We start from the raw sequence: 23,647 nt of genomic DNA, 5'->3' as shown, positions 1-23,647 counted from the left end.
AGCAGCAAAAAAATTCAAAAGAAATGCATGTCTAACAAATTATGCACTGATTTGCATGCTAATGAGGGAAATAAGTATTAGATCCCCTTCACAAAACATGACTTAGTACTTGGTGGCAAATCCCTTGTTGTCAATCACAGAGGTCAGACGTTTCCTGCAGTTGGCCACCAGGTTTGCACACATCTCAGGAGGGATTTTTGCCCACTACACTTGGCAGATCCTCTTCAAGTCATTAAGGTTTGGTGGCTGACGTTTGCCAACTCGAACTTTCAGCTCCCTCCACAGATTTTCAATCAGATTAAGGTCTGGAGACTGGCTAGGCCACTCCAGGACCTTAATGTGCTTCTTCTTGAGCCACACCTTTGTTGCCTTGGCCGTGTGTTTTGCGTCATTGCCATGCTGGAACACCCTTCCACGACCCATTTTCAATGCCCTGGCTGAGGGAAGAAGGTTCTCACCCAAGATTTGACGGTATATTGCCCTGTCCAGCGTCCCTTTTATGCGGTGCAGTTGTCCTGTCCCCTTAGCAGAAAAACACCCCCAAAGCAGAATGTTTCTGTAACAATCGTGCACACAGAGATGGACGCGGTCATCCATTTTGCTCCAAACCCTCCATCTTGTATGTCTTCCCTCATCCCCTCTCCCTCTCTGTTGAGTGACATGTGGTCTGGATGAGGCAGAGGTCACAGGCGCATTCAAGGTCAGCGGGAGAGCTCCAGGGCTATAAAATCCTAACCTAACTTGTGCCGAGATGTCCGTTAGCTGCTCAATCTGGGATATCGTAAAGCCATAAACCAAGCCCTCACTGAGCTTCAGAGACATTCCAGCTAGCTGTGAAACACCCTTACATTTAAAAACCCAGTTTTCCATATAATTTTATATCTCCAAATAGGAAATAATTACACAAACCTGGAGCACATATTCGGATGGCTCACTTTAATACAAATCGCCTGATATATTACACCCCCTAGCTGACAGCTTCAGGAGAGCAGAAAATGACATCTCCTTAACCGTCCCAGCAGGTATGTCATATTTTATATCTAAACGTTCAGCAGATGATTCTGCATATTAATCTACCCATGGGTGGAATGTTACATGTACCTAGGAAAAGTTATTGACCATAGTATAATTTGTGAGGGCTTTGGTCAGAGCCTGAGCTTCACGCCTACATCTCCCTCCCCAAATGAGGCGATTGGTTCTCTGCTTCAGGGAGACACCCTGCTAAGTTCCTAGAAAAAGGCGGTTATGCTTGAAGCTAAGCTAAGCTGAGTTGAGCTAAGTTGAAGAAATCTCCCTTTTAACATCAGGAACCAACTTTGGGAGATAAGGCGCCCTTCTGCTCTGAAACTTGATTTGCTTAAACGAGGATGTTTGGCAAGTACTTTACCTCCCTGAATTTCTTTCCGTTATCTCTTTGCTGTGTTATTGCTCTCTGTATATGTATATATATATATATATATATATATATATATATATATATATATATATATATATATATAGGCTACATCGTTTCTGTAAATATTTTTATTGCACCCTTTTGACCTTCTAGTAATAAATCTTACTTTCTGAAAGTGTTGAACTGTTTCTAAAGCTCTTTAATGCAAACTAAGAACCCCTGTCTCTGAAGAGCGCTACTGTGTGTGTTTAACCCTCTGTATAACCTGCCTGCGGTGACAGTGGTATACAGACGGTTATTCAACCATCATAGTGTTATTGCTAATATTGCTGAGTTTCCTCTTTCTCTGTACAAAAAGGAGGTAGTGGCAGTGTGAAGGGTTAATTGCGTAAATAACCCGACCCAGTAACAATCGCTCCCAGGCTGCAAGTACACAGATTGTGGTCCATTAGCTGGAAAATCTTTGTGCAGGGTGCAGCTGGGCATGGCATTGTTACACACGTGACAGCGTGGTTTTAGATTGGCTAGTCCTTCGGTCACGAGTTTGGTGAGAAGGGCTGGGATCTGACACCTCAATCGTCACATATTGCCTGGCAGCATACGTGGGATAGTTTGCATTAGAGCTTCAGTGTATTGTTAGGAATTAGCTCTGCACTGAAGGATTGTAACCTTTGCGGAAACAGTCCTTAGAGACAAGCGGTGCATATTTTATATATATATATATATATATATATATATATATATATATATATATATATATATATATATATAGATGTATATAGAGAGAGAGAGAGAGAGAGCAACAGCTCTGTCCTTTTTCGGCTTTCTATTCTACCTGTGCTTGCAATTATGCCTGGTTCAGCAGAATACAAGAAAATGAGCAAAACTGATTTGAGTACTGAATGTACCTCACGAGTAATTGACGTCGGTCACAAAACTCGTGAAGATTTGATTCGTGACCTACGGGAGCATGATAGCCGAGCAGACCAGAACTCGGGGGAACTTGACCATGAAGGGGTTCCCGCTACCTCCAATCCCAGTGGCTCAGAGACTGCCTCGCAGGATAGGCATACAGAGACTGACACTGGAGGATCATCAAATGTTATCTTCACACCACAGCCTGAGCAGGCCAGCACCGGAGTGCCTGTAACCAGCAGAGACTCTCCTCAGATGCAGGAAGCCCTGAAACGCATCATGGAGACAGATCTTAGGGCATACTTGCAGTTCCTTGAATGCCAGGCTGATAGAGCGGCTGACAGAGAGGCTGCAGAACGCCAGGCTGAGAGAGAAGCTGCAGAATGCCGAGCTGAGAGGGAAGCTGATCGTCGGCACGAGCTGGAGATGGTTAGGCTCCAGCAGCAGCGACAGGCTCAGAACCTCGGGTCCCTAGAGCATAGGGACGCCTCTCTGACCATGGGCACTGCAGCCAAAGTTCCAGTGATGGAAAAAGATAGTGACATTGACATGTATTTACTGTCATTTGAAAAAACGTGCCGTCAGTACCATCTGCCCCAGGCACAATGGGCTCGGTACCTGACACCAGGGCTACGAGGCAAGGCCCTGGATGCGTTTGTAGAATTGCCAGAAGGGAAGGACGACGATTATGAAGCTTTAAAAGATGCCATCGTCCAGAAGTACCAGCTGACCCCGGAAGTGTACCGCAAAGCGGTTTAGGTCCTTGCAAAAGGGACCTGGGGACTCTTACATGGATGTGGGAGTCGCTTATGCACCACATTCCGGCAGTAGACTAAAGGACTGAAAGCTGACTCCTATGAGTCTTTGGAGGATCTCATGATACGAGATCAGCTCCTGCATATCTGCCCGGCAGACGTCAGACAGTTTTGTCTTAGAAAGAGAACCAGCATCTGCTAAAGCTGCAGCCGATCTGGCAGATACCTATGTCCACACGCGGGTGTCTGACCATCGCAAGGCTCCTCCGAATGGCTGGAAAGGAGGGAAATCACCCATAGCAACCAATCCTACGCCAGTGAGTCAAGCTCCCCCTCACTAAACACCTGCAGCACTTGGGGCCAAGCCATTCCTGACTGACAACCGCAGATGTTTCACCTGTGGGAAAACCAGACATCTCAGGACGCAGTGTCCTGAGCAGAAGAAGTTGATCTCACCTTGCCAGCCGGCCAGCAACTCTTCTTCAGTGCTGTTTGTCCGCAGGAAGATGCGGGTAACTCCCGCCAACTTGCAGCCAGTCACTGTGGGCAACTGGTCTTTAACTGGTTTCCGTGGCACCAGGGCAGAAGTCACCTTGATCTAACCAGAGGTGATTGAGCAAAGGAACCTCATCCCAGGAAAGTTCCTTACCTTCACAGGAGTTGGGGGGACCCGTTCACGCATACCCTGTGCAAAGGTATTCATAGATTGGGGTGCGGAAAGGGGGATGAGAGAGGTGGGGGTCTCGGATGAAATTACCACACCTGTTTTGTTGGGTGCCGATTTGGGTACTCTTGTGTCCTATTATGCCCCTGCCGAGAATACCTGGAAGGCCCCCCTGGAACTCTCTGGACATGCCAAGGTACTGTGTGCAGATGTTGGGGTAATGTCTGAGCAACCTGTGGATAGACAGAGGGAGGGGGCTGGGAATGGAGTGGAGTTGCAAGATTCTCCATTGCCTGGGGAAGGAGAAAAAAATCCCCTTGCATGGGAAGGTAATGAACTCATGCGTCATTGATATTATAAACATAACTGTTGATAATGATGACGATGATGCTGATATTGATAATAATGTTGATACTGTCAATGATGGTCATGATGATAAAAAATTATGTATTTTCGTTGTTGGGGGTCTCCCACAGTGCTGTGAAGTAGGCAGAGGTACAATCTCTGCGTGCTGAGCAAAAGGATTGTCTGGATTGTCCTTGCATGGTGCTGGACAGCCGGTTGGGACTTGTAGTCCCACGGCCGAGGCAGCACTGGGGAATGGCCAAAATGTTGCATTCAGCAGCAAGCTAGCTGTGAGCTTCCCTGCTGAGAAAGGTACACAACAGCCGGCTGGTACTTGTAGTCCCACGGCCAAGGCAGCACCGAGGAGTGATCAAAATGTGGACTTCAGCAGGCTAGCTGTGAGCTTCCCTGCTGAGAAAGATAAACAATGACTTGACCGAGACAGTGAAATGAATGGTCTACTAGTGGGGGGGGGGGGGGGGGGCTTGGGGACTGAAAGAGTGTCACCTGATCTGGCCTGTCAAAGTGTGTGGGGAAAATCTGAAGCTAGGGAGGAAACCCCCTCCAACGATTTCTGGCTTAGATTCCCTCCCCAAACGCCAGGCAGACAAACATATGCCATGGGCAGTGACAACACACCTGGATTGGAATTTTCCATTCAGGTACAGAAGCTGTTAGCCAGGCCTATGGTAGATGGTGTCTGGGTTCAGGGAAACCCGGGGAGAGCTCACCGTGCTGTTCATGAGTTGGATGGCAGGGTGTATCCTTCCCTCATGCCTTCGGCCCACCTCACCTCACAGGAGGTGCAGACTGAATGGGCCAAAGAGACAGAGGGAATATTGCAGTCAGGAATCCAGAGGTCCCGCAGAGTCTGGGCATCACCGGTAGTCTCGGTCCCCAAACAGGATCAGATGACCAGGCTTTGTGAGGACCTTGGAAAACTGAGCGCCAGCCCTGTGGTCTGCCCCATGCCCAGGAGCCATGAGGAAATGAAGCATCCAGCAGGTGCCCGCTGTCTAACCATCATGGACCTGAACAGAGGGTATGGGCCACCATCTCTAACCCAGGAGGCTCAGGGCGAGTCAGCCTTCACCACCCCAGGTGGCTTGCCTGAATTCATGGGAAAGCTAGTTGGGGTTGAGAACGCACCAACCACCTCCCCAGGGGTCAGGAATGACCTACAATGGGGAGTGGAACTGTGTGCAGTTGCCCACTTTAGGGGCCTTGCGGTGTTCGGCCCTGTCTGGGAAGAGAAACTTGGGTCCCGGTCACTAGTCAGGAACAAACTGCCCGTGCCTAGTCTGACAGTCAAAAATGGTAACTGTCAGAGGGGCATGTCAGTGGTTCAGCACTGGGAACCACTGGTAGGAAGAAACCCCCAGAGGTCTGGGAATGGGGAGACTGAGGCAGTTACGGCCTGGCCTACTCCCCAGGCCTAAAAGCAGGTTACGTCAGTCTTGGGTACAACTGGCTATGGTAAGATGCCTGGTTGCAACTATCATGGCTCCGCTAAACCTGTGACTGACCTAGCAGATAGGAAACTGATGGAGATGGTGTCGTGGATGCTAGCAGGTAAAGAGGACTGTTCATCTTGGACGAAGGTATCTGTGGACACATCTGGGAGGCGAGTTCCAGAATTCGCCTGTCCGGCTCCGGTACACACAGGCGCCACTACCTTCTGGTCAGATGTAGCCCTGGGCCCAAGGAAGGAGATTGGAAAGGGAAATCTCATTCTCTCGACAAGAAGCTACATCTCAATATGTTAGCATATGACACCCCTGAACAGAAGTGTTTTGTGAACAGGTGGGGACCACCGCAGTTGCCACAATATCCGGATCATCACAGCCGACTGGTGCTCACCCCTGACAACTCACTTGGTTGGCATATCAGTGTTGCTGGGGAGAACAGCACCCTTCTCAGAAGGAACCTGGTTCTCCCGCAGTGCAGTGGTACCAGATCACCCCAAGGTGAACCTCTGGGCACAATGGGTCTCTGCCCTGGTCAGGCAAACCAGCGGCCGGAGTCGGTTGTGTCAGGAGGGAAATTGCAGTCCCCCCCCATGCAATCACCTGAGGGGGGAGGTGTAGCAATCGTGCACACAGAGATGGACTCGGTCATCCATTTTGCTCCAAACCCTCCATCTTGTATCTCTATATCTCCCTCTTCCCTCATTCCCCCCTCCCTCTCTGTTGAGTGACATGTGGTCTGCATAAGGCAGAGGTCACAGGCAGTCAAGCTCAGCGGGAGAGCTCCAGAGCTATAAAATCCTAACCTAGCTGGTGCCTAGATGTCTGTTAGCTCCTCAATCTGGGATATCGTAAAGCCATAAACCAAGCCCTCACTCAGCTGTGAAACACCCTTACATTTAAAAACCCAGTTTTCCATATAATTTTATATCTCCAAATAGGAAATAATTACACAAACCTGGAGCACATATTCGGATGGCTCACTTTAATACAAATCGCCTGATATATTACACCCCCTAGCTGACAGCTCCAGGAGAGCAGAAAATGACATCTCCTTAACCGTCCCAGCAGGTATGTCATATTTCATATCTAGATGTTCAGCAGATGATTCTGCGTATTAATCTACCCGTGGGTGGAATGTTACATGTACCTAGGAAAAGTTATTGACCATAGTATAATTTGTGAGGGCTTTGGTCAGAGCCTGAGCTTCCCGCCTACAACTCCCTCCCCAAATGAGGCGATTGGTTCTCTGCTTCAGGGAGACACCCTGCTAAGTTCCTAGAAAAAGGCTGTTATGCTTGAAGCTAAGCTGAGTTGAAGAAATCTCCCTTTTAACATCAGGAACCAACTTTGGGAGATAAGGCGCCCTTTTGCTCTGAAACTTGATCTGCTTAAACCAGGACGTTTGGCAAGTACTTTACCTCCCTAAATTTCTTTCTGTTGTTATCTCTTTGCTGTGGTATTGCTCTCTGTATATATATATATATATATATATATATATATATATATATATATATATATATGGGCTACATCTTTTTCTGTAAATATTTTTATTGCACCCTTTTGACCTTTTAGTAATAAATCTTACTTTCTGAAAGTGTTGAACTGTTTCTAAAGCTCTTTAATGCAAACTAAGAACCCCTGTCTCTGAAGAGCGCTACTGTGTGTGTTTAACCCTCTGTATACCCTGCCTGCAGTGACAGTGGTATACAGAGCATTATTCAACCATCATAGTGTTATTGCTAATATTGCAGAGTTTCCTCTTTCACTGTACAAAAGGAGGTAGTGGCAGTGTGAAGGGTTAATTGCGTAATTAACCTGACCCAGTAACAATCGCTCCCAGGCTGCAAATACACAGATTGTGGTCCATTAGCTGGAAAATCTTTGGAGGAGGCAGCATTCCTCCCTCCTCCAAACACGGCGAGTTGAGTTAATGCCAAACTGCTCGATTTTGGTCTCATGTGACCACAACACTTTCAACCACTCCTCCTCTGCATCATTCAGATGTTCAGTGGCAAACTTCAGACAGGCCTGGACATGTGCTTTCTTGAGCAGAGGGACCTTGCGGGTACTGCAAGATTTCAATCCTTGTCAGCGTAGTGTGTTACCAATTGTTTTCTTGGTGACTGTGGTCCCAGCTGCCTGGAGATCATTGACAGGATCCTCACGTGTAGTTCTGGGATGATTCCTCTCTGTTCTCATGATCATTGACACGAAGTGAAATCTTGCATGGTGCACCAGACCTAGGGAGACTGACAGTTGTTTTGGGTTTCTTCCATTTGCGAATGATTGCACCAACTGTTGTCACCTCACCAAGCTGCTTGGCGATAGTTTGGTCTTTGTCATGGAGGAAAGTTTGGAATGTGATTGTTTGATTGCGCCTGTAGTTAGGTATCTTTTATACCCTTTAAAAGACTGTTTCTAATCTCAGCTTGTTACCTGTATGAAAGACACTTGGTAGCCAGAAATCCTGCTGAATGATAGCGGATCAAATACTTATTTCCCTCATGAACATGCAAATCAGTGGACAATTTGTTAGACAAGCATTTCTTTTGAATTTTTTGTTGTTATTCTGTCTCTCAGTGTTACAATACACCTGCCATTTGATTTTTAGCCTGATAATTTCTTTGTGAATGGGCAAACATTTAAAATCAGCAGGGGATCAAATACTTATTTCCTTCACTGGAAATAATGTGATTTTGTACATCCCTGCCACCCTCTAGCAGTAGGTCTGCTATAGGGTGGTAGGGAAATGGTTAACTTAAAGAAACTGATATTATGGTAAGTAAACAAATCCTATTTTCTTAATCATTTATTAACCCCTTGGTGCTGACTGCCTCCTTGCCTATTAAGGGTTCTAAAAGCCAGGAGGTGGACCTTCAGGACACGTGACCTCTGTGATTGGCTATCACATGATTGGAAAACTTCCAATTGCAACTATTCATTAGGATCTCTCTGATCCTCACCGGCTACTCCGCAGGGAGCGCACTCTCAGCACGGTAAGTTGTTGTAACAGGGCCACATATAAGCGGCTGGCGCCAACAGGTTAAGGGACACAGGTTTAGAAGAAATTCTAATAGGTGTGGAACATCCAAAAGCAATCCTAATGATGGCTGGTCAATACCGTAAACAAATCCACAAAAACCGGATGGGCAGCTTAATCACAGTTCAGGAATGCCGCTGGTCCACATGTGTACCATGGATTGGATGTGATATCACAGGAAGCTCTGTCCAACATGTTTCGCCCCTCCCACTGGGTGTCTTCACAAACAGCTCCCATCAGGTTTTTTTACCTCTTGTACAAAGCCAAATTTTTTTTTTTTTATATATAAAATATTAGATGTAAGTGCAATTTTATTTATTTTCAATAAAAAGTTACTACTACACTATGAGCGCTTCATCTTCTCTGATTTTTATGGTTTGAAGCACCAGCTTACTCATTGTCATACCTTATATCACTGAATGGAGCTGAATGTTTGAAGGAGAGTGGAGAACAACATAAAGTGGAACAAAAGGCGGCTTCCCTCACCAGAAGAAGGTCTCTTGCTAATAGCAGGGGGTCCACATTATCTGTTGGAAGGAGCATAGATCACAGATCACAAAGTGTGTTTTTGCTCATTAAGTCACTTTATGGTTTGCAGAGCATGGAGCACTTTATTGGAAATGATTCAATTTAAAAGTAGAAGCACTGTATTTTATATTATACTTGGATGTTTAGGGACACTTTATAATCAATTAGTACTGTTCACTTATACTATTGAGCACTGTGTATAATTTGTTAGATTTTGACTGATAAGGCACATACTGTTCCCACAGTAGGTTGTCATCCAGATATCCCGCTATGGGGATGCCCAGTGAGCATAGCAAGGCTAGCACGGGGGCTATATTTTAGGTGTAGTGACAAAAAGGAAGAGCAAACAAGTGGCAGTGTTGCAGGTGGCATTGATGTGCTGGAAAGGCCACAAAGGCCAGAAGGTGAACAGGTTACAGTAGGAACATTGGATGATGGCAAAGACTTGTTGAGAGTAGAGTTGTGCCAGGGTAGTTTGGATGTCTGCTAATTTGTTGCAAGGACATTGGGCATGTGACAGAAGTCTCAGACCTGTGCTTAGAGGTCTGGGAGAAACAAAAGGAACTCCTGTCAGAAGAGGTTTTCTCTCTGTTCCCTAGTCAGATCTTTAAAGTGACACTAAAGCTTTTTTTTTTTCTTTATTAACAAACATGTCTATACTTACCTGCTCTGTGCAGTGGTTTAGCACAGAGCAGCTCAGATCCTTTTCTTTTTGGATCCCTGTTGGTGCTGCTGGCTCCTCCCCCTCAAACAGTGCATGCTTGCCCCTGAGCTGTTGCTCTATGTGTCCATAAGACAGAGCTTTGGCTCATCTTGGGGCCCCCCTGCCATCTCCTCATTGGCTCACTGGATGTGATTGGCCAGTGTAAGTGTTTTCTTTGGTTCAGCAGACAAACATTGAAGTCAAAGAGTTCTCTGAATGTGTACAGAGAGAAGACTCTGGATATAAGATGTACAATAGCCACAAGTCCATCAACACAGTAGTAAAGGACAGCAAGCATGAGTTCTAATTGTTGCAAAACTTAATGAACATTTAAGATTGTTTTAGGTAGCCAAGATGTATCTTTTGGTCCAGACCCCCTAGAATCTGACAAATGGACATGACATCTGTGCTGGGTTCCATACCAGGCCTGCCAGGTCGAAATGTCCTCAATAGGAAGAGCCAGGGTTTTGTTAAGGTGAGAAATGTACGGGTCCATAACAGAGAGGGCCCAATACTTAACAAATGACTCCTCAACTGGGTATTGCATAAAGTCTTGGAGAATTTAAATAAGTTGCTGAATATCTAGACATGTATGCGCTGCATCAAAAAGAACCTAATTGTATGTAGCACTGCCCCCTTGAGAGCCTCTGAGTATTTTTTTTGGATTTGGATTCCCCATCTCTCCTGACCCTGCCTTGGGAGCCCAACACCTTAGACCGTTAACCAGGAGGACCCCCTGGTGGCAACCAAGAAATAGACTCACACGCAGCTTAAAGTAGATTGATATTTTGACTATATTGAGGTCAGAATGCAAGCACAAGAAAATATGTGCATAGAATAACAGCTAACATTCTTAGAAGGCTCTAATAAGAGTTGTAACACAACTTCAATTAATTTTTGGATGTCCCGCAAATCAGAATTTAAACAGTAGCCACAGTTCTGAGATCTTTCTTCCCAAGTGAGCTGAAGGGAAACTATTAAATTGCCATACTAACTCATGTTTAGGCTCTCAGTTACTGGTAGCTGGGTTTAACTATTGTGAGCTGGAGATGGGCAGCCAGGACATATGCTTCCTGGGGTAAGCAGTCTTTTAGGCAGATACCAAATCCAGTAAGATTAGTGGCAAACAGTGAAGGTGTTCATTAGTGCTATTTACAAAATACTATATACAAAGTGCTGTACAGTGTTTAACCAAAATAAACAGGGCAAGAAAATATCAAACAAAAACCTAGCTGTGTCTCGGCTCTCAATACACAGTACTGCAGGTCCTAACTATCAGACTGATCAAGCCTACCGCTTGTCAGCCACAACATACACAGCTTGTTAGTTTCCACCAACCTTACAGCTCTCCAGACAGGACTTGTCTGATCCCCAGGCCGAGAGCCCTGGCTACAGGTCCCAGATGGATTTAATTGCCCATGGAGAGAGAAGTAAGCCCTGCACTGGACCTCATATCAGAGATCCCTAAAGGTATAGGTAAGGAACCTGGAAGATCTATAAATCCCAAACAGGTCTTTCCCATGGTTCCTTTGGGACGCTCTGCCACATAATGAAGAAAAAAATTATTTTTTTTAGACATATCAATGTCCCTTTAACTTGGAAGTGTCCAGTCTTCTGCGCACATGATGGGGCCCCAGATAGTTTCAATCTTTCTTGATGTAAAGGCAAGACTTTCTTAAGAGGGGATGAACACAAAGGAAGGAAACTTCTCCTTTAGGTGATGTTGAATTTGAATAATATCTATTTAACACATACAGAATAAAATCTGACAGTAGGCTGAGATTAGGGAAAAGGGCGGAAGCAAACTTCAGCAAGGGTTATTTCCTCTTTTAAGGATGAGAAGCTAGGATATAAAATAAGGAAGTTCCTTGATGAGTAGCACAGACTGGAACTGAAGCATTAATGTAACTGATCTGTAGGGTGCATATATGGCAGCAGAATCCTGTAATTCAATGTGTTGAGAGTGTGATAATCAGTAGGCCACAGGCAGAATAGGCAAGACAATTTAAGCCTTAGTGCAATAACTTGTGGAACAAAAAAGGTACTGAACTGAAAAGAAAGTAACTGAACTTAGCAACATCACTTGCTACTTGGATGATTTGAATATGGAAGGCTCTCAACCGATCGGTAGCCTCGGCCAAATATGGGATAGTCTCTTTGCAGGGGGCACCTGTGTTCCCTTGATTCCTCCGTCAAATAGCACTGTGGATAACAGCACTCTGGTCTGTCTGCTCATGATTGTCAATCTGGCTTGTCAGTGGTGTCAGTGGTCAGCAACTCCTCCTCACTCCTTTACTCCCTGCAGACTGTCCCAAACCTCTGATATGCCACACAATTCTCTCTTCACACCTCCTCTCTGGCTTTCGCCATTCACTTCCTGTCTTTCGGCTCCCAGGCTTCTGTATTTATTTGCCCCTGCCCAACAGTCAGCTCCTCACGGAAATGTAGTTTGCTAGCGGGTTAATAAACAGTGAAGTCCTGCTATCGGCCTACTAGTCCAACAAAGCTTTTCTTCAACAGAGTCTTTATAATTGAGCTGCAGAACACTGCCATCTTGTGTCCGTTTAACATCCTGCAACCAGTTTTACTGCAGGGTGTTACAGGTATAATGGTATCTTGAAAGTATTTCCACTTTTACATAAAAATTTTAGAAATCACCCACTCTACTGTCTGTATGTTGGGTTCTGCATTGAATGTTAATGCACTTTTAAGTGATTGAATAAAGGACATTCAGTGTTCAAATCTAGTTTACAACTGATAAATAAATCTGCCAGCACAGTACAGACATGGTTAATTATGTTAAACATTACTCAACAGCCCCTCTTTACTCTTAACATGGCATAGTAAAGGAGCACTTGGTAGGCTTTTTAAGCAAGTAAAAAGCACTTAAAATGGTAAGCAGTATTTATTATGTTTTAGATTTTGCAATGATATTAGGAACATGTAACAAATATATTATTATTTGAATGGGACTTACTGGTACATTAGACATTATTTGTATTTTCTTGTGTTGTCCAGTTATATGATTTTTTTTTACATATTTGCACATGTGGCAAATTGTAAAGTAATTTTGGTTCACATTTTTGGCTGCACAGTCTATATACACATTTATATGTAACAAATATAAACTAGTTGTTATCCAAATTTGGCTGCAAGCGCTCTAATACACTTTAACTTCTTCAGCCCCAGCCACTGCATAAAAATGGTTGCAGGGCGGCACGGCTGGGCAAAACCACGTTTTAAAACGTGGTTTTGCAAAACAGGTAGGGGGCGCGTACCCGCCCTACCTATCCCGCGGGTGTCAGCAGCGGGTCTCTGCCGGTCATTACCGGCCGTTTCCCCGCGATTAGCGGTGATCGCGGACAGAGAGCAGGGATGCATTGTTTACACACAGCCCTGCTATCTGTCAGTTGCCTGTCAGCTCCTGACAAGCTGAAGAGGGAGAGTTTCTCTCAACCGATCAGCCTGTCCCCGTCCAGCACACACCCCCGCCCCCTAGTAAAACACTCCCCTCACACAGTTCAGACACCTCCATTGCTAGTATAGTGTCTGAACGGGTCAATATCTTTGATCAGATCAGCACTATACCAGCGTTCACAGTAGTATAGCGTCCCCAAAAACGCAGTGTTAGCGGGATCAGCCCCGGCACCTGCCAGCACTTGCGTTTAGCCCCTACGCTTACCCCCCCTCCTTCTCCCCCAGCAAGTGCAGTGTCAGTAGGTCACTGTCACTTGATACATTGCACACAAAACCGCAGTGTTCGCAGAATCAGGCCTGATCTCTGTTAGCACTTGCCAGTAAATTTTGATGACTCTCATATGCAGCAGAGTGCCAGTACTAGTGCCGCTCTACCTTTTGGTGAACTGGCGAGTACCAGCGGTCTAGTACATCCTGGTCTTTCACATACCTCCTTGATTTTTGGAGCTGTTTTTCATGGAATATCTGCATGCGTTGATTGTGGATCAAAGCAGTTTATATGCACAACAATTTATTGCCGCCAACCCAAATTCAAACCTTGCCAGACCATTCGCATGGAAACTCATTACGGTTTTCAAATTTACATTTTTTTTGGGCCTAACCCTCAACATGGGCATTACTAAAAGAAATGAATTGCGGTTGTATTGGTCCGCAGACCCGATTCATCATATGCCGTGTTCTCTGCTGCCATGGCCAGACATAGATATGAGAGTATAATGTGTTTTATGCATTTCAACGACAATACACTCTGTCATCCTCGGGGTGACCCTGAATTTGACCGGCTCCATAAAAATTCAGCCCCTCGCAAATCACCTTAACCTAAAATTTGCAGATGTCTATACTCCCCAGCAAAACATCTGCATTGAGGAGTCCCTTATTAATTTTTCTGGCCGCCTTGCATTCAAACAATTTCTCCCCTGCAAGCGTGCCAGATATGGGGTCAAGATGTAGAAGACCTGTGAGAGGACAACCGGCTACTTATAAGTCTCGGATTTATGAGGGAAAAGATAGTCACATGGAGCCCGCCCGGATGCCCAGACTACATGGGGAGCAGTGGCAAGATAGTTTGGGACTTGGTGTCATCATTTCTCCATACGGGGTACCGCTTATACGTGGTTAATTTTTATTCAAGCTTGCCACTATTTAGACATTTATTCAATCTTGGAACTGGCACTTGTGGCAAAATGTGACCTAATGTGTGCCCACCATTAGAAGTGGGTGGATGCAGGGTGGTATATTCTAATGGTGGGCATACCACACACTTTTTCTGGCAGAGATTTCTTCTCATTTTTTCATTCAGTCCACAGGCTGCATACAAAAAAAAAAAAAAGAACATAGCATATATAACCAACAAGGACCAGCGATGTACTGGTACATCACTGGATTTGAATGGTTATACCAGGATGATGCCTACAGCTGCAGGCATCATCCTGATATCGTTTTTTTCAGCCGGTGATCGGCTTTCATGTAAAAGCAATCCTAGTGGCTAATTAGCTGCAAGATTGCTTTTACAAGCAGTGGGAGATGATGTCCCCCTCCCCCGCTGCCTTCCACGGCCTTCTCGGGCAGTCCCGTGCCATCAGGGGAACCTGAGAATGCAGCCGGTGTTTCTGCCAGCTGACCATAGAGCTGATTGGAGACCAGAATGGTGCCAATCATCTCTATAGTCTAAGAATTCGGAAGCTACAAGCATTTCATCACTTCAGTTTTGCAGGATATAAACCGCGCCATTTGTAAATTGGAAAAGCATCTGATCACACCGATTTTGGTTTGATTAGATAATGTAAGGGCAGAGGAGATATCTAGTCTGATAGACCCCAGATTTCTCAAAAAAGAATATGACAATGCCCATTGAAGTTATAGGGGTTATTTGCATTCCCTGTTATAGCATTAAAAAAAAAAATGAAAGGTACAATGTAAAAATAAATTAAAAAAAAAATCAAAATAACTAATTTGCCCCTCCCATGTGTGCACACCTGAGTGCACAAGCCTTGACCCTGTGCTGTTATATAAACAGCGGTTGCACCATGCATGTGAGGTATTGCCATGAACATCAGATCAAGGGCAGTAATTCTAACACTAGACCTCCTCTGTAAATCTAAAATGGTGGCTTTTAAAGCGCTGCCTATAAATATATCAAAAATGTTTGCAGTTTGTCGCCATTGCACGGGGCATGCGCAGTTTTAAAGCATGTCATGTTTGGTATCTATTTACTCGGCATACCATTATCCTTTATATTTTACCAAACAATTGGCCAATATGTTGTGTTTTTGTGCATTAAAAGTAAAAAAAAAGTGTATTTTTATTTAAAAAAATGCTTTTGAAAAATCGCTGCATGATTTTATTCACTAGGGTGTCTGCTTTAAAAAAATATATAATGTTTGGGGTTTAAATTAATTTCCTAGCAAAAAATACTGATTTTTTTTTTTAACAAAAAGGCTTGGTCTTCAGGTGGTTAGAAGAGTGAATGATGTGTGTCATAAACTTCTAATGCTGGGCATAAAACGCCCCCACCCCCCAAAATGACCCCTTTTTGGAAAGTAGTCACCCCAAACTATTTGCTGAGAGGAATGTTGAATCAATAGAAGAATTTATTTTTTTACCACAAGTTTTTGGAAAATGACAAAAATAAATATATATTTTTTTTTACACAAAATTGTCACTTAAATGATTTACTGCTCACACATGCCATGGTTATATGTGGAATTACTCCCCAAAATACATTCTGCTACTTCTCCTGAGTATGGGGGTACCACATGTGAGAGACTTTTTGGCAGTCTAGCCAAGTACAGGACCCCAAAATCCAATAAGCACCTTCAGGCTTTTAAAGGGCTTTATTTCCTCATTACACTTCCAGACTACCTATCACAGTTTCGGAGGCCCTGAAATGCCAGGATAGCACCTAAACCCCCCAAATTACCCCTTTTTGGAAAGTAGACACCCCAAGGAATTTGATAAAAAGCACGGTAAGTATTTTGCAGATCTCATTTGTTGCCACAAGTTTTTGGAAAATGAATAAAAAAACAAAAACATTTTTTCTATTTTTTTTACATTTCAAAACCTTGTGAGAAAAAATGAGATCTGCAAAATACTCACAATGCCTCTTTTTAAATTCCTTGGGGTGTCTACTTTCCAGAAAGGGGACATTTGGGGGGGGGGGGTTTGGGGCTATCCTGGCATGTCAGGGCCTTTGAACTGATAGGTAGTGAGGAAGTGTAATGAGGAAGTTACGCACCTTCAGGCTTTCAAAGTGGTCATTGGATTTCAGGCTCCTGTATGTGGCTAGGCTCCCAAAAAGTCTCACACATGTGGTGTCCCCATACTCGGTAGAAGTAGCAGAATGTATTTTGGGGTGTAATTCCACATATACCCATGGCTTGTGCAAGAAATAAATCACCTAAATCTTCTATGAACTTTTTCCAGAGTGTTTTACTGACAAAACAGTTCACAGAAAGTGCCTACAAAGGTGCAGATATCCGTTTGAATTTTGCAGACCAGAGGCATGAATCGGTGATCAGGAAAATTTTAGCAGAGCAGACAATAAGTAAATACACCAGACAGCAAGGTAGAACATTACTTTACAAACACGGGTTAATAAAACTCAATTTCCAGAAAAATATATCACACTATGAAAATATGGAAGGGCATCATTATTCAATGGAAACTGCACTATTGGATTTTGTCCATTAGGTGGTGACTGTGTACTGTTTTTATTCGTTTACCCAACTGCTTTTCCGCAAATGCCAGAGTCCTATGGAGCCACCAGTGATTCTTAGATTTGCAGATTTCAAATATGCAAGTACAATGTGCTGTAGCTTATGTGTCTCCTATGGGAAGTGTGTTATTACCCAAGGATGTACAGTAATATATACCTCTTCCATAGATGTTTTTATAATGGGATCAGGGATGTGTCAATCCTGGTTAAAGCGGTATTAAACCCAAAAATTTTATATATTGCAGCTTACCAATCAAATGTTGTGGCTGCATTAGTTTTCTTTTCTTTGTCTTTTTCCCCACTGTTTTTACTTGGTTATCTGGCCAGTAATACGTGTTCTGTATTAGTGAGACACCACTTTGGAGGAATAAGAATAGGAGGGCCACAGGCAGCAGCATTGTCAGTCTGGAGGAGGGGAATGTTAGATGCATTAGCAGATTTAAATACACTAATTGAAGCCAAACTCCAGCTCTCACTTTATATTTATTTATACATTTTTTTCCTTTTGGGATATAGGTTTTACATAAATAAAAGTTGATCATCTTAGGTACCCCTGTCAGTGTTAAACGGTTTGTTCCATCCATGTAAACTGATACATTCTGCTGGAGAGCTTGTGTTTCTGAAAAACAACAGACTTGCTGGCCAGATCACCACATGAAAATAGAAGAAAGACAGCCTAATGCAGCCATCACATCTAAGAATTAGTAAGCTGTAATATAATGTCTGTTTGCTTTGGGGTTTATTACCGCTTTAAAATTGGAGCTGCTAAAGACTGAAATGTATGGAAAGATTAAATAAATATACACATTCAAATTTACAGAAAATTCTTTTAATCAGTCTTCCATGATGACGCTCTGGCAACTCTGACCCTATGATATGCATACAAAATCATATTTTATGTGGAACTAAAGCAGAACTATACTCCCCTCCACTCCAGCGCTGCATTGTCCTGGACATCCCTCACTGGCTAATGACATCTTTGGCCATTTTTTTTTCTGGGTTCTGATCTTCATCCATTTTGATTGGGTTGAGATGACGTTACTCCTGTGCACGCACAGGATTTAATTTATCTTGACAGATGAAGAAATTAGCCACGGAGCTCAGTGTGCACAGCTCAGCATGCAGTGCAGACAGACAGGTAGGAAATTGTGTTGCCAAAGAGACAGAATGTCTTTTCAGCATTAAAAAAAGCTTGCCTGTTTTCCATTTTTTTTTCTAATTAAAGTTCCACTTTAAAGCTGATCTTCAGGCAGATATAAAAGACACACATGCAGCTCTGTAGTAATCATAACATCATGAAATGTATTTTTTAATGCCAGCAGTGTGAGTACCTGAATTTAACCTGGTATCAGAATGCTGTTAGGAAGGGAAATGAGAGTGACAAAGAGATGGTCTCATCAGGGTGCTGTTTCTTTCGCTGTCCAGTCACCCAGGTAGGTCCAGGCCAAGTTATGCCCAAAAGAAGTGGTCTGACTGATGCTGGCCATCAGGCTGAGGACATCTAGTGGCAGAAAAAGATAGAAAAGAGAAAGGGCCTCGTGCGCGCCCCCTACCTGTTTACAAAACACACGTTTTAAAATGTGGTTTTGCCCAGCCGTGCCGCCCTGCCGCCGTATTTATACAGTGGCTGGGCGCATGTGGTTAAGTTAAACTGTGCTTTGCCCATGCAAGATAGAGCACCAAGTTTACTTAACTGTTGCTGCCTCTATCCCTTTCCTTTCACTCCCCTGGCACTCCTTTTAACCCATAGCACAAAGAGGTGAAGCTCTGTAGAAGTACAAACTGGCTCTGATCAGAACATACACTATATTGCCAAAGTATTGAAATGCCCCTTCAAATCATTGGATTCAGGTGTATAAAGGCAAGCACCTAGGCATGCATTCTGCTTCTACAAACATTTGTGAAAGAATGGGTCGCTCTCAGGAGCTCACTGAATTCAAGCGTGGTACTGTGATAGGCTACCACCTGTGTAATAAGTCCATCTGTGAAATTTCCTTGCTACTACATATTCCACAGTCGATGGTTAGTGGTATTATAACAAAGTGGAAGTGACTAGGAACAACAGCAACTCAGCTACAAAATAGTAGGCCATGTAAAATGACAGAGCGGTGTCAGCACTTGCTGAAGCGCACAGTGAACAGAAGTCACCAATTGTCAGCAGAGTCAATAGCTAAAGACCTCCAAACGTCGTGTGGCCTTCAGATTACCACAACAGTGCGTAGAGAACTTCATGAAATGGGTTTCCATGGCTGAGCAGCTACATCCAAGCCTTTGCAATGCAAAGCGTCAGATGTAGTAGTGTAAAGCACGCCGCCACTGGACTCTAGAACAGTGGAGATGTGTTCTCTGGAGTGACGAATCACGCTTCTCTGTCTAGCAATCCAATGGACGTATAAAATAGATAAGTGCAGTGCTAAATAACTTGAAATTATAATGATTGTTTGTCCAATAATAAAAAGGAGCGATAAAATTAAATTATCAATACAGTAAATAGATGAATAAATGACCAAGATTTTATAAAATAACGGTGACAGTCTGTTCAGATATAAAGGTGCAGAATCTCAGTAAAATCCAGTAGTGGTGCTCCGAATAGTGTGGTAAAATTATGCACTCACCAGATGCGTAATGTAAATATGCATTATATGAACCAGTAGAGGTCTCCTTTAAGGATATGGATCCGGTCTGGGACAGAGATAATCCTCCTTATAGGTGAGTGGTGTTGTCTGGCGCGCACAGGGAAGCATAAGGATCCAGCTGACCAGAGCTCCCTTTAAGGGATGGATGTCTGCAGATGCCTGTATACAGGAACTCCCTTCTCTGGAATCTTTAGATGGCTGGATCAGGCAGACTATGGATAAATAGCTCTTCAAGGGAGAGTATAAAGAGTGCCCATAGTATAGTATTTAAAGGTATAATTTATTATAGATGAATTTGCAAATTCCATAAATAAGTAGAATTAAGCAGGGTTAAAGAAAAGCAGCATCAGGTAATGGACTAACCATCCAGTAAGCATGATGGCCGCCTGGTCTCCACGTGGCTACGGCGGCGTGACGTCACGGCGTCTTGGCCCCTCCTAACATGTTTCGTGAGCACGCACTTCTTCAGAGGCGGTAACCAATGGTGCCATAACGTCAGTCCATTGAATTTATAGGCAAGATGGCGCGTGCGCATTACATCGACGCCATCTTGCCATAGCTCAAAACATAGTAGATATCCGCGCACATGCGCGGCACCATTTTGCCATGGATTTTAGAAGATAATCATATGAACCGGAGGAACATGTTAATAAGTCAGGTGTCTGTAAATTAAGTAATTACTACGAGGCAGCAAGTGATTGATGCCCCAACGGAAAGGGGGTTGGCAAAAACACTACGACTGCCAGGGAACTAATACATACAAATATGGAAAATATAAAAAATATATATATATAAAAAAGGGGGTCAGTGCATGTATAAACTGATAATGCCCTAAAACAGACCTCTCAATACCAAAGAATGAAGCTTGGATCAGAGGAGAAAATACATAATTATAATTCAGTATTAGTAATGGTATTATAAAAATTGAAATGAATTAATAGTGATATACTATAAATTATATATATATCTATGTATTTTATTAAAACACCTGTAAAAAACAAGAATAAAAAATTGAAAAATAGTAATCCAGAATAAAAGTGAAAAAGTGGACTTAAAAAACCCATGGCAAAAAGAGCGAATGTAAAAATGAATGTTATGAGTAACAAACCAATAAAATACGAATAAAAAAAAATCAATCGCAAAACAATATACAAAATCTCAAATGTTATAAAACAACCAGATAAATGAAAAATATAAGTATAAAATATACAAAAGGTGATCTAAAATTTAAAAAAGGAAAAGGTATTATAAAACTATTATTATTATTATTATACATGATTTATAGAGCGCCAACAGTTTGCACAGCGCTTTACAATATAACAGGAGACAGTTCACTAACAATACAGTTCAATACAAGAGGGATAGGAGGGCCCTGCTCCTTGGAGCTTACAATCTAGGAGGGAGGAGCTAGTGGTACAAAAAGGTAGTAACTGTGGGGGATGGACTGGTTGGAAGAGTAGAAGATTCCATTATTAGCTGAGGGGAGGATAGGCTTCTCTGAACAGATAGGTTTTCAGAGATCGCCTAAAAGTGAGCAGAGAAGGCAATAGTCTGATAAACTGGGGTAGAGAGTTCCAGAGGATGGGGGAAGCTCTGGAGAAGTCCTGGTGATGAGCATGGGAGGAGGAGACAAGGGAGCTAGAGAGCAGGAGGTCATGCGAGGAGCGGAGAGAACAGTTTGGGTGGTATTTGGAGACAAGATCGGTGATGTAATTTGGGGCAGAGTTATAAATGGCTTTATACGTTATTGTTAATGTTTTGAATTTTATCCGTTGGGCAACGGGAAGCCAGTGGAGGGATTGGCAGAGAGGGATGGCAGATACAGAATGGTTAGTAAGGTGGATGTGTCTGGCAGCAGCATTCATGTTAGACTGAAGAGGGGATAGCCTGCGATGAGGTAGGCCAATGAGGAGGGAGTTACAATATGTCAAGGCGAGATATAACAAGGGAGTGAATAAGTTGCTTAGTGGTTTCCGAGGTTAAGAACGGCCGTATCTTGGAGATGTTGAGGACAGGGGTGTATTTGCCGCGAGGCACGTTTCAGGGGGGCGGCACGGCGGCAGTGCAGCCGCTCCCCCTTTCCCACGGAAGCGAGACTTCCGTGAGAAAGGGACAGGGCCGCCATGGCTGAGGGTAAAGCAAGGAGGTTCACCCGGGCCAAGGGACCGGCTGCAGAGGAGAGCAGAGTGGTGGGCAGATTAGCGTTGAGCGCTCTGAGAGCATGAGGGGGCGGGGCCCGCTGTCAGTGTGCTGGGATGTGCCAGCAAAGGAGGAAGCAGAAGAGGACGAGGTCAGGGTGGAGGAGCCTGTCCACTCTTTTGCTGCTGGAGATCCTGGGGGAGAAGGGACACAGGCAGCCGTCCTGGAGTGATGCTGACACCATCTGGAGGAGCCGCTGCTAGACAGGTAAGTACTTGGAGGACTGGTGTTTCCCCACTCCTGTCTCACTGTCCCCCGATACACTGCCCCCCACCTTTTCCACTTCCCCCCTCCTGTCCCCCACATTGTCCCACTACCCCTCACCTGTCCCTCTGCACTCCTCCTGTCCCATGCCCCCTGTCACGCTGCCCCTCACCTATCCCTCTGCGCTCCTCCTGTCCCTCTGTTCTCCTTCACCTGTCCCACTGTGCTCCTCCTGTCCCACTGCCCCTCACCTGTCGCACTGCACTCCTCCTGTCCCACTGCCCCTCACCTGTCCCACTGCCCCTCACCTGTCCCACTGCCCCCCTATCACGCTGCCCCCCATCTGTCCCTCTATGCTCTTCCTGTCCCACTGCCCCTCACCTGTCCCTCTGTGCTGCTCCTGTCCCACTGCCCCTCACCTGTCCCTCTGTGCTCATCCTGTCCCACTGCCCCGATCCTTTCCCTTTGCGCTGCTCCTGTCCCACTGCCCCAATCCTGTCCCATGTCCCCTGTCACGCTGCACTATACCAATGATGGGGGATTTTTCCTCCCCCTGACACCAATGATGGGGGATTTTTCCTCCCCCTGACACCAATGATGGGGCACGATTTCTCCCACTGACACTCATGATGGGGCACTTCCTCCCACTGATACCAATGATGGGGCACTATTCCTCCCCCTGACACGAATGATGGGGCACCATTCCTTCCCCTGACACGAATGATGGGGCACCATTCCTCCCCCTGACACGAATGATGGGGCACCATTCCTCCCCCTGACACGAATGATGGGGCACCATTCCTCCCACTGACACCAATGATGGGGCACCATTCCTCCCACTGACACCAATGATGGGGCACCATTCCTCCCACTGACACCAATGATGGGGCACCATTCCTCCCACTGACACCAATGATGGGGCACCATTCCTCCCACTGACACCAATGATGGGGCACGATTATTCCCACTGACACTAATGATGGAGTACTATTACTCCCACTAATACCAATGATGGGGGTGCTATTCCTCCCACACTGACACTAATGATGGGGCACCATCATTGGTGTCAGTGGGAGGAATAGTGCCTTATCATTGGTGTCAGTGTGAGAAATAGTGCCCCATCAGTGGTGTCAGTGGGATGAATAGTGTCCCATCATTAGTGTCAGTGGGAGGAATCGTGCCCCATCATTGGTGTCAGTGGGAGGAATAGAGCCCATCGTTGTCAGTGGGCGGAGCTCTAATAGGAAGAGGTAGAGCCTAAAGAGGAAGGGGTGGAGTTTGCAAATGAAAGGGTGGGGCAAATTTAGATATGGGGGGGGGGTTGCCCAATTTTAGTCTTGCCTAAGGCAGCACAAAACCAAAATACACCACTGGTTGCGGAGGTGAAGTCTACAAAATTTGGACAGCGATTGGATCTGGGACTGAAAGGACAGATGGGAGTCCAGGATTACACCTAGTACCCTGGCATGAGGGGAGGGACTGATGATTGTGCTATTGATATGGATGGAGAAGTCAGGGGAGGGGGCACAGGCTGGAGGGAATAGTATGAGTTCAGTTTTGGAAAGATTGAGTTTGAGGAAGTGGAGTGACATCCATGCCGA

The 23,647-nt window shown here is 44.7% G+C and overlaps 1 long non-coding RNA gene across 2 annotated transcripts in view; it reads right to left on the bottom strand.

Moving 5' to 3' along the window:
• Positions 1-23,647, bottom strand: part of LOC149454068 (uncharacterized) — a 66,354-nt gene that overhangs the window by 8,104 nt on the left and 34,603 nt on the right. The window contains exon 3 of one of the 2 annotated variants that reach the window (XR_016314389.1): positions 8,991-9,111. The exons of the other annotated variant lie outside the window; for it this stretch is intronic. This is a non-coding gene — a long non-coding RNA (uncharacterized LOC149454068). The remainder of the gene's footprint in view (positions 1-8,990; positions 9,112-23,647) is intronic. 2 annotated transcript variants of the gene reach the window in all.

The sequence above is a fragment of the Staurois parvus genome, unplaced genomic scaffold (assembly GCF_062004578.1).
Source record: "Staurois parvus isolate SC_StPar_1 unplaced genomic scaffold, SC_StPar_1.0 ptg000439l, whole genome shotgun sequence".
Lineage (NCBI taxonomy): Eukaryota > Metazoa > Chordata > Amphibia > Anura > Ranidae > Staurois > Staurois parvus.
The sequence above is the reverse complement of the archived record's forward strand: the minus strand, read 5'-3'. Positions and strand labels throughout refer to the sequence as shown.